Source organism: Gracilinanus agilis, chromosome 6, assembly GCF_016433145.1.
Source record: "Gracilinanus agilis isolate LMUSP501 chromosome 6, AgileGrace, whole genome shotgun sequence".
Taxonomy (NCBI): domain Eukaryota; kingdom Metazoa; phylum Chordata; class Mammalia; order Didelphimorphia; family Didelphidae; genus Gracilinanus; species Gracilinanus agilis.
This window is the reverse complement of record NC_058135.1, coordinates 113,953,093-113,965,613: the sequence shown is the minus strand read 5'-3', so window position 1 is coordinate 113,965,613 and position 12,521 is coordinate 113,953,093. Positions and strand designations below refer to the sequence as shown.

The following is a 12,521-nucleotide window of genomic DNA, read 5'->3' as shown; positions in this document are numbered from 1 at the left end:
ACAATTAAAACTAGATCTAAACAATTGGAAAAATATTGACTGTTCATGGGTAGGACGAGCTAACATAATAAAAATGGCAATTCTACCCAAATTAATTTACTTATTTAGTGCCATACCTATTAAACTACCAAAAAAATTTCTTACTGAATTAGAAAAAACTATAACAAAGTTCATTTGGAAGAAAAAAAGATCAGGAATATCAAGGGAAAAAATAAAAAAAAAAAACATGAAGGAAGGTAGCCTAGCAGTACCAGATCTTAAAACTGTACTATAAAGCAGTGGTCATCAAAACAATATGGTACTAGCTAAGAGACAGAAGGGAGGATCAGTGGAATAGACTTGGGGTAAGTGACATCAGCAAGACAGTCAATGATAAACCCAAAGAACAAACAGCTTTGGGGACAAAAATCCACTATTTGAGAAAAACTGCTCGGAAAATTGGAAAACATTATGGGATAAATTAGGTTTAGATCAACATCTCACACCCTACACCAAGATAAATTCAGAGTGGGTGAATGACTTGAATATAAAGAAGGAAACTATAAGAAAATTAGGTGAGCACATAATAGTATACTTGTCAGATCTCTGGGAAAGGAAAGATTTTAAAACCAAGCAAGAGTTAAAAAAAATTATGAAATATAAAATAAATAATTTTGATTATATTAAATTTAAAAGTTTTTATACAAACAAAATGAATGCAACTAAAATTAGAACAGAATCAACAAATTGGGAAAGAAATCTTTATAAAAAAAATTCTGACAAAGGTCTAATTACTCAAATATATAAGGAGCTAAATCAACTATACAAAAAAAAATCAAGCCATTCTCCAATTGATAAATGGGCAAGGGACATGAATAGGCCATTTTCAGATAAAGAAATCAAAACTATCCATAAGCACATGAGAAAGTGTTCTAAATCTCTTTTAGAGAAATGCAAATCAAAACAACTCTGAGGTACCACCTCACACCTAGCAGATTGGCTAACATGACAACAAAGGAAAGTGGTGAATGTTGGAGGGGATGTGGCAAAATTGGGATATTGATGCATTGCTGGTGGAGTTGTGAAATGATTCAACCATTCTGGATGGCAATTTGGAACTATGCCCAAAGGACTTTAAAATAATTCCTGCCCTTTGATCCAGCCATCCCACTGCTGGTTTATACCCCAAGGAAATCATAAGGAAAAAGATAGCTGCACTCTTTGTAGTGGCAAAAAAAAAAAAAAAAAAAAACTAAAAAATGAGGGTATGCCCTTCAATTGGGGAATGGCTGAACAAATTGTGGTATCTGCTGGTGATGGAATATTATTGTGCTCAAAGGAATAACAAACTGGAAGAATTCCATGTGAACTGGAACAACCTCCAGGAATTGATGAAGAGTAAAAGGAGCAGAACCAAGAGAACATTGTACACAGAGACTGATACACTGTGGTACAATCAAACCTAATGGACTTCTCTACTAGCAGCAATGCAAGAATCCAGAGCAAGGCTGAGGGACTTATGAGAAAAACTATACACATCCAGAGGGAGAACTGTGGGAGGAGAAACACAGAATAAAAACAACTGTTTGAACACATGGATTTAAGGGGATATTATTGGGGATGTAGACACTAAACAATAACTCTAGTACAACTATCGATAATATGGAAATAGGTCTTGATCAATGATACATGTAAAACCCAGTGGAAATGCATGTTGGCTAAGGGGAGATAAGAGGGTTTGGGGGAGAGGGAAAGAATATGAATTATGTAACCATGGGAAAATACTCTAAATAAAATAAATTAATAAAAAAATAAAATATAAACTATGCTAGCAAACTAGCAAATGATAACTTCCTTGAGCCTGTTTTTTCAAGTGTAGAATAAAAATTGTTCCTGCCTCACAGTGTTTGCTGTGTTGTATATTGTACATATACTTTTAAAACCTAAGTGTATCACAAAGCTCTTTATGCAGTCAGTCTTATATTATCTTACTGAAATTTGTTTTTATTATTATGTCATAAGATTATTTTAACCTCCTTATTCCTCATAAGTCACATTGACTTTTAGGAAAATGTATATCAAGCTAGGTGGCTCAGTGTATGAATGCTGGGTCTGGAGTCAGGAAGATTCATAAAGAATTGCTGGAAAATCTGCAGCAGTACCAACAGTCCATTGGTGTGCTCTTATTTCCATAGATCCTTTGATATAAATTATTTTCTTTTGTCATTTTTGACAATTTTTTGAGTGAGGTAAAACTTTCAATTTTCAATTTCAATGTTTTAATTTTAATTAATCTTATTATTAGTGATTTAGACCACTTTCATATGTTTGTCATTACTCTGCAATTCTCTTCACATTTGTTTATTAATATCCCCTTACCACTTAGCTAATGGGAAAAGGCTTTCTGTCTTGTATGTTTTTATTAATTGCATCAACACATATTAAATATCAGTCCTGTACCAGAAAGATTAAAAAATATTTTCTCATTTTCACCTTATTATTCTACTTTAACTAATTTTGCTCATATAAATGTTTTTAATCTGTCGAACAAATTATACTTTATTTTGTGATTCATCATCTCTTACTTTTGCTTAGTTAAGAATCCTACTACTCCAACATACCTCAGTGATAACTTTGTGTCATGAAATTATCTAAAATGGATAGAATGAATTAGTCAGCATATAGAACAAAGATCAACTTCTGTAGCAAAAGCTATAATAGATGAAAGCCCAAGAGAATGGAGTCAGACACAGATAGGCAATCGATATTCATTACATTCTTTACTTTTCTTACCTAATAGGTTAAAAGGGAATAAGATATTATTCCAGAAAGGAGAACAACTGAAACATTTGAAATAATTAATTTCCCCTCAGTCATGAATCCCCAGCCAAAAATGAAATCAAGGATTTGGAAAACTCAAATCCAATTTGATAAAAAAAAAAAAAAAAATTAAGGAGCCAATATATTCTCCTTTCTCTTAAAGCAGAGAAAAGAATAATAAATTCATGAGAATTTGTTAACGAAATTGGTTACACCTTCCAGGTCAAAGGCTACTGTCACTTAATGCAACAGTTTACCGTAGGAAGTAGATGAGATGACCTTGTTCAAATGAAATTGCTGAAAGGAATTGACAGTGTAATTACTCATTTGGCAAGGATGCTAACAACCCATAATCTTACAAAGAACACTATGTGAATTTTAATAAGCCCATAGGATTAACAGTTGTTTCCCATCATTTCTGAAAAAATATTATATACCATCTTTGGGATGTCATTCTAACCTTGCTCTAATGACCTTCTCCATCCTGTACCATTTCTAGGAAGAGTCTATTTTTTTAATTGAGTTTTTAAAAGCTACTAAGTAGTACAAAGACAAGAATGCCGGGCCTGGAGTCAGGAAAATCTCAGTTCAAATCTGTCCTCAGACACTTAGGAGTTTGTGGCCCTTGGTAAGTCCCTTAAGCCTTGGTTGCCTCAGTTTTCTCATCTGTAAAATGAGGATAATAATAGCACCTACCACCCAGGGTTGTTGTGAGGATTGAATAAGTTGATTGACAGTGCTTAGCACAGAGCCTGGTACATAGTAAGCATGATAGAAATGTTGCTGTTATCATCATCACCATCATCAATGGCATCGATTGTCTCCTCCAAAGTCTGCTGAAGTCTTAGAACCTTTCATAGAATGTTTTTAGGTGTATAATATAAAATATATAGAATTTCTAAGGAAACTAATTCATAGGCTGCTGGTTAAGAATTCTTAGTTTCTACCACATACCAACCAAGCCTAACCTGAATCAATTAATAAGCCTAATAAGATAAAAAATTGGTTTCTTCATATTCTCATATTCTATTTCACCAAATACATAGCTTCATTCCAGGCCGAAGAGACCTGATTTCTTTCCCTAGACCAGTTTTATGCTTTTTGTAACATCACTTTTCTGAGTCCCTCTGATTCTGTGGATGCCAACCTCAGCCTGGATCACAGGCTGGTCTTCCCAACACCAGGAATCATGTGTGGGGCAAGAGGCAGGTGTCTCAGGGTGCCACAAGTTGTTCGAATGAGTCCCCCTTATTTTATGTGGTTTGTTTACAGATAAAGCATCAGCATTGGTCCTTAAGGAGCTGCAGGCTAGTGTTAAATTCTCACATATACAGCAGAGCATGACAAAATACAAAGAATTAATAACCAAGTATGAACAAATGTTCAAAAAAGAGACCAGATTTCTTGGTTGTTTGCTATTATGGAGAAGGGAAGGAGAATGGATAAATCAAGGAAAATTATAATGATAAAGGTTTTAGTGGACCTGGATCTAAGGGGTGCTTAGGATTTCAGTGAACCAACAGGCATAATTAATACTTCCTTAATATTATTCCTAGTTTTATTCAACAGAAATGCAATAGAAAATTAAGTTTTAAAAACAGTGATGGAAAAGTAAGGCTTATAAAAAAGACTTCACTGAATTTTTTTTCCTCTATCACTTAAAATTTCAAAAAAAAGTATGAAGGGTAAGAGAGGGGAAAAAAATCCAATGGATTTGGATTCAAAGAACTTGTCTTTGAATCCTGCTTTACTACGTTTTCTTGAGTGTGCTCAGGGGATATATATTGCCTACAAAGTAAACTTAATGAAGTCCTTTAACCTTCTTTGTAAAACAAGGGATTAGACTAAATGATCAGAAAACTAAAGTCTCTTCTAAACTCTAAAATCTATAAATTCCTAAAAAGTGAAATTGTCATTGTGAAAAACTAAATATTTTGGCCTTAATTTCTTCCTCTACAAAATGGGTGTTAAAGATACTTTCCACTTGACAGGATTATTATAAGGATTAAGTGCAAGAATATATAACATTCCTTACAAAGTATAATGTGCATTAATGTAGTCTACAATAATCTTTATCACAATTTTTATTATGCAAACACAAAGTTCTAAGTAGAACTTTCATTTCAAGGCCACAAAGCTATAAATATCAGAATAAGAATTTGAACTCGGGTTTTAGAGATTCAGTGCTTTGAATATAAAATTATACTGTTTCTATTTACTGAGAGGGAGGATAAAGAAGAAAAAGAAGGAAGAGAAAAATGAGAAGGAAGAGGAGAAGGTGTGGCAGGGTTGGGGGTGGAAAAAAAACCTGACCCACAGAGTCAGGAGACCAGAACCACAATCCTTGCCTTGCTACCAGCTGACCATATGAATACCAGCAATTCAGTTAACATCTTTAAAATGCAGCTTCCTCCTCTTTAAAAGTAGGAGACTGAACAAGATCATTGAACATTACTTCCAAGTCCTAAAAATTTTCTATTAAAAAAAAAGATTGCCTTAATTTAAATAACCATTATTATCACACAGTCTTTCTTTAGAAAAGTAGCCAAAGCAAGCAAAAGGTAAAATTACTCTTTCCTTTTTGACTTCTCTAAGTATCACTCAAATGTTCCCTACTCTTCCATAAAGAAGTTGAGAATGAGAAATATCTATTTTGCAGGTGAGGAAACTGTTTAATCTTAGAAATGAAACTAAACTGATTTAGCAGTTTGACAAAAGATTCATGAGAGGAAGAGAAATGCCATTAACCTATAGTAACCTTGCTTCCAAAAAAGAAATGGGCTGGAAAGCTAACTAAATAATCCAGAGCAAATTCCAGGTTTATGAAGAGGGAAGAAGGGAGCAATCATTTATTAAGTGCCTATTCTACATCAGGTACTGTGCTAGACTCTTTGCAAATATTATCGGTTTTAATTTATTTGTATGAGACATCTCTAGCGAATTTAATTTCCTACGTGGCCAGGTTGGGCATAAGCCCTTAGTGTGGTGATTATCACTAGGCAAGGTCTTTGACTTATATAGAAGCTCCACAATATAGGAAGTTTAATAGTGAGTCAACAAGTTAATTATATGGAAGTGGTAAGATGCAGAACTTAGATAATAATTAAACAAATATTTGCCTTTTATTATTAATTTTATTATTGCTACATTTATATAGCACTTACTATTTCTCAGGCACTCTGATAAGCATTTTACAAATATCACATTCAAAAAGGGGGAAAGGATCTACTTGACCAAAAAATATTTATAGCTGCTCTTTTTGTGGTGGCAAAGAATTGGAAAATGAGGCGATACCCATTCATTGGAGAATGGCTGAACCAATTGTGGTAGATATTGGTGATGCAATAATGTTGTGCTGTAAGAAATGATGAACAGGATGATTTAAGAAAAAGCTAGAAAGACCTACATCATTGTTTCCCAAACTTTTTTGGTCTACTGCCCCCTTTCCAGAAAATATATTACTTAGTCCCCTGGAAATTAATTTTTAAAAAAATTTAATAGCAATTAATAGGAAAGATAAATGCACCTGTGGCCATCACCGCTCCTCTAAATCGCTGCAGCACCCACCAGGGGGCGGTAGCACCCACTTTGGGAATCACTGACCTACATGAACTGATGCAGAGTGAAATAAGCAGAACCAGAAAAATATGGTACACAGTAACAGCAAAATTGTGGCATAATTGACTATGAAAGACTTAGCTACTCTCAGCAATACAATGATCCAGGACAATTCTGAAGGACTTATGACTAAAAATGCTATCCATGTCCAGAATCTGAATGTAGATCATGGAATTTATTTTTCATTCTAGTTTATGTGTGGTTTTATTTTGGGTTTTTAGTTTTATATGAGTATTCTCCTACAACAATGACAATAGGGAAGTAAGTTTTGCATGGTAATATATCTATAACCCAAATGAAGTTGCTTGCTATCTCTAGGAGAGGGGAGAAAAGGGAAGAAGAGAGACTATTTGGATCATATAATTTCAGAAAATGTATGCTAAAAATTGTTGTTATGTGTAATTGGGAAAATATATATATGGATAGATAGATAGATAGATAGATATAGATAATTCTTATCTCATTTCATTCTCACAACAACCCTAGATAGTAGGAACTTTTATTATCCCCATTTTAAAGATGAGAAACCTGAGGCAGATAGTAGTTAAGTGAATTTCCCAGGACCACATAGCTTGTAAGACTGAATTTGAACTCAAATCTTTCCGACTCCAGGGCCAGTATTCTAGCCACTGTAGCACTTTGATGCCATGTAATTCAAAGGTTATGGCATCCTGAACACAGGTGTCTTATTTCAATCATGTCTATAAAGTTGAAGCAAAAGTTTTTTAGCTATTCTTAAGTCTACCCAAGAAAAAATACCCAGTTTTGCATTAACTGTTTGGAGCATGAGATGCAGTTGCAGTGACTGACAAGAAATTATATATTGTAAATTCTATGGGTGTATAATATATACATATACATATAAAATGTGTTAAGAATGCTTTAGTGTTTGATTCAATTCTTTAATTCATGTTTTCTCTCAATTAAATGCTATTTTTTCTTTTCCTAGTAGATGTTCATCTCTGATACATCTACTCATGCAATAGAATAATGCTCTGGCAAGGCTCAGTCACATTTTGAACATTTATTCCAATATGACCAAATTTAATCTAAGAGTCACTAAAATAATGCTACACTTATGGTCAAATTTTGATTAAGTTCTTACCATTTGTCAGATACTGAGCTAAGTAGGCACTGGGGATGCAATAAAAGACAAGACCCCTAAAAACAATTACATATATATAAGAAATAATTAAAAGGGAAGTAATATCGGAGGAAAGACAATAGCCAATGGAGGAACCAAGAAAAGCCTCTTAGATAATGTAATATTTGAGTTCAGTTGACTTGTTTAAGGATTGATAATGATTTAATGCCATTTAAGGTAAGGCTACCTGCTCCAGGGCTATGGAAATCAATTGAAAACTTTGCGTGTATGTTTCAGTATATAAATTGCTTATCCAAATATAAGCCCCTGCCTACCACTCTCCAGCCCTTTCCCCACATGGATATACACCTTCTATCTCTTTACCTTTAAAACACACTTCTTTTTTTTTTTAATTTTTTTTTTAACCCTTAACTTCCGTGTATTGGCTCCTAGGTGGAAGAGTGGTAAGGATGGGCAATGGGGGTCAAGTGACTTGCCCAGGATCACACAGCTGGGAAGTGTCTGAGGCCGGGTTTGAACCTAGGACCTCCTGTCTCTAGGCTTGACTCTCAATCCACTGAGCTACCCAGCTGCCCCCTTAAAACACACTTCTACCACTGCCAGAAGAGTTAGTCTCCTAACCCTCCTCTCTTAAAGCTAACCAACCATTACTGCCTGAGTATGATCTTCCTACCTATACCTCTCACTCTCACTCCCACAGTCCCAGAGATCCATAAGGTTGGCATTTGGCTAAATCAATCAATAAACATTTATTAAGGATCTATTATGTGCCAGGTACTGTGCTAAAAGCGGGAGATAAAAGAAAAAGCAAAAGACAGTCTCTGCACTCAAAAAGCTTACAATCTAATATGGAAGACAACATGTAAGCCATTATATACAAAACAAACAAAAAATTATATACAAAACAAAACTTTTATATAAAGATAATAAGGAAATAACTAACAGAGGGAAGGTACTAGAATTAAGAGGAGTTGGAGAAGGCTGCATGAGGAAAGTGAGATTTTAGTTGGAATTTGGAGGGAGCCACGAGGTTAGTACATTAAGTGCTAAAGGTGTTTTCTTTCTTTTTTTTTTTTTTTTTTTTTGGTGGGGAGGAAGAACAGAGGAAGAAAGCTAATTCTAGAAACCATCATCTATAACACTATTTCTTAGAGAAAAAAATGTTATGACTGCCAAAGGAATTAGAAATGAATTTTTGAGAGCATTTATATCAATTGGAAAATTAATTTCAAAATTGCTCTGAAGGTCATAATAATGGAAGACCCTATGAGAAGATGAAATCCATAGATAATCTTAAAAATATCACTTTGATCCATAACTTCAAATTTGTTCTCCTCCCCCCCAAAAATTATCATATCTGTGAACAATCTGGAAAATTGGCTGGTCTGTCTTTCATTTCCTTTTTTGTAATTAATGTTACCAAATACCCTGCTATTTCCAGGACAATCCTGATTTTTGACAGCCTATTAGAGGAAGGGTCTGCAAGATGCCAAAGGAATTCTGTCTGTAAATGTAGGCAAACTGAAGTGCAAAAGGGAATTTCACATGTCACCACAGATAGTCAGCTTATTCTTCATCTAATTCCAACAATCCTGATTCAAGCCAGAATTCTGTCAGTCTCTAAATAAAAGTCAAGACATCATCACCAGCCATCCATTCAGTTCCCACTAACTGCAGCCCTGATGAAGGCTACTTACTGTATACACTTCTTCCAGACATTCAAGGGGATCCACATAACATAGCTTCATATTACTTAAGGCTGCTTTTCTTATATGCAGCATGTCTGAAATCTGAAACAACTTTGATCTTTCTTTATTTTTATAAAACAGGCTTCCAAAATCCAGCTAAAAGATATACATCTAAGCCCAGCTCATCCTTTCCAGTGACCTCAGAGAGTAAAAGTGTGTGGTCTTAGTGTCAGATTGAATTTGTTCTGGCAAATGTAGCCTTCCATCACCTCTGGTCACTTTCTAAAAGACACTGGGTGCTAGGCTATCTAATGATTTAGTTTGAATTGCCAATTAATCTTATTGCTCCGGGTTTTTTTTTTTTTACTTTCATCTGCTTGTCCTCATAAAAGTAGCAAGTTGAGGTCTCTACACACTGTAGAGACTGCCTCTAATGTTTCTGTAAAGACTATTTTTTTCAAGGTTCATAACTCACATACTTCTATAAACACAGCCCTCAGAGAGTGTGACTTAATGGCATGTTCCAGATGTTCAAAATAGTTGTATAAAAGTCATATTTTCTTGATCTTTAAGGCTTAATAATAGGATATGTGAGCTAATTACTAAGCTAAAAATTATTCTAATCTATAAAAAAAAAAAAAGGTTGGGGGGGTGGGGGGACGACTCCATACCGTGCCAAATGTTGGCAGCTATCTTCTTTCTTCTCAGACAAAACTCTTAGGTCTTGGGAAAACAGTAACTCTCTTTAGGTGCCAAAAACAACACAGATAACTGGTGCTATGATTCTGCCATGTGGAATGCAGGGCAATACAGATTCCCAGCTTTTCAAGTTTCATTTTCCAGTAGGTATTATAGGCAATGATGAGAGGCAAAGCAAACACCACGCAGGGCTCTCATCTCTCAGGCTTCAGAAGTCAAAGGATTGATCTTACACCTAGAATATGTTCTTTAAGAAAAGGACTATTAAAAAAAAAAAAAGATCAGAACCTTGTATTCCACAAGTAAAGAATCACTATAGTTTTATGGCTGTGGCTTTGTCTGAGTCATAGATCCTCCCAAGGGAGGTTTATCACTCCACTAGCCAGCCACAGGACAAGTGCAGAATTCGCCAGTGGCATGTGCAATTGAAACATGAGAAAGGTGAGAAAGGATTAAATGAGGAAGAGTGGAAGCACGAGTATCCCACATCTAAATGAGGCTGGTGCCTTAGTTATTGCCTCCAGAGAGAGCTTCCTTTGTCAAGGGCCAGAAAAGAAAGGAGGTATATACTCCGGCACACTTAGTTTTCCTAGACCCCAGCATTGGGGATCCTAGAAAGTTTCATTATGCTTCTTTTAAATAAGGAAAGTATTTAAATGTGCATATAGTACAGAAAATGAGCCACTGGATCTGAAGAATGGAAAAAAAAAGTTAAAAAGCATGTGTTGCCTCCCGCCTAAGGGTATAGTAGTATAATCTCCTTGATTAACATGCAAAGCTAATGGGAAAAGTACCTAATGCTCACTTGTTTCTTTCCTTCAGAGCATTAACACCATTCAAGTTGGTCATTATGGAGCAATAAAACACACACACTCCCCCAAAGGCCTGCCCCTTCAATGTTCCTTTATAACAAACCAGCCTCAGGAAATTATTAATGAGGGGTTAGGAGGTTACACAGCAGCTAAGCCCGGAAGAATGTCTGTGGAAAGAAGGAACTACCTATCCAAAAGGGAACAGAAATCCTGTTTTCTGAGGACTGGCAGTTCAAAAAAGAATTTCTACCTAGCCAAATAACTTGGAAAACATTCTTTCTCTCTCTCTTCCTCTCTCTCTCTCTTTCTTTCTCTCTTTCTCTCTCTCTCTCTCTCTCTCTCTCTCTTTCTCTCTCTCTCTCTCTCTCTCCCCTCTTCCTTCCCTCCCTCTCTCTCTCTCTCATTTAAAACTAGTCTACTAATGCACTCCAGTTTGGAATGGAAATGGAGTGCTAGAATTGCCACTTCCAGAGATATTTAAGAATTTTTACATAATGGTGTAGGTTTAGCTGGAACTTTAGCTGTGAGGATAAAAGTGCTAGATTTTTTTTTTTATCTTATCAAGGGAAGTAAGGGAGGGCATAAAGAAAGAACATAGTTGGTCATGTTCACTGACAATGAGAGCCTAACAAAGTCGGTGTATTTCCCCTTCTGTTTCTAGGTATACAATGCTAGAAAATATTCAGATTCGTTTTATTGGCTCTCAGATATGTTAAATGGGCAAACTATACTCGATTTAGATCAAGCTGTCTCGTGGTCCAGTAGTTACAACCTGTGTGATTTTGGTCAAGTCATTTTACTCCCTTAGCCTCAGTTTCCTTATCTGCAAAATGAGTGAACTGAATCAAATGGTCTCTGAGGTTTCTTCTCGTTCAAAACTTATGATCTAAAGGTAGTTAAATAACGTGCTAAGGTGAGACCTAGATGCAGGCACACTCTTAGTATCTCTATAGACTTTTCCACATGAAGATAAAATAGGCATGGAATAAAAAGTTTAAAAATAGGAAAAAATAGAGATATATAATAATAGAAAGGTAGGAGTAGGTAGGATCACTAGTTTGAGTTGAATTAGTATTAATTAAGCACTTACTATGTGTCAGGCACTGTGCTATATTATCTCAAGGATGTTGGCAGATTTATATAAAATATACCATATTTTTTCATGTGAATGTCATTTGCCTCCTGTAGAATGCAAATTCTTTGAAGTTCTACAATGCTATAGACTGCTTCTCCGCCCCCCCCACCTGCTTTACATCTTTATACTAGGGATTTAATATCCCCATATATACTCCATTAAACTCCCTAAACCAATTTCTCAGCCTCCATAAATAGCATAAATATTCATTTACCATCTTATTAACACTTAAGGATGGTCACATACCTACAAGTGTTCCACATTTCTAAACTCAGATCTTATGCTAACTGACCATCACCCCTTCTTGTCATTCCATTCTCTTCCTAGTGCTTCAATTTTCAAAACTTATTCTTCATCTTTATTAAGTCTCCAATATCTCCATTCCTCAGTACTTTCTTGGGTCCATCCATACCTTGGCTTTTACTTCTCTTTCAAATGTCAATCATCTAGTTTGAGCTCCTTCTTCTTCCATTATCTTCTTCTCAAAACCTTTTGGCACCTTCTAACATTCTCTTCTTTTTCCCAGTCTGACAAAGGCTGTTCTCCTTGCCAAAATAAACCCCTCTATGTGTGCTTTATGCTATCTTTCCCATATTTTCTAGCAAGTTTTCTCTCTCTTCAGTCTTTAAAACCTCCTCTTATCTTTTCTAACTTATTCCTTCCCC

The 12,521-nt window shown here is 35.3% G+C and overlaps 1 protein-coding gene across 1 annotated transcript in view; it reads right to left on the bottom strand.

Moving 5' to 3' along the window:
• The window catches only part of PDGFC (platelet derived growth factor C), a 231,621-nt gene that overhangs the window by 195,942 nt on the left and 23,158 nt on the right, over positions 1-12,521 (bottom strand). The window lies entirely within an intron of this gene.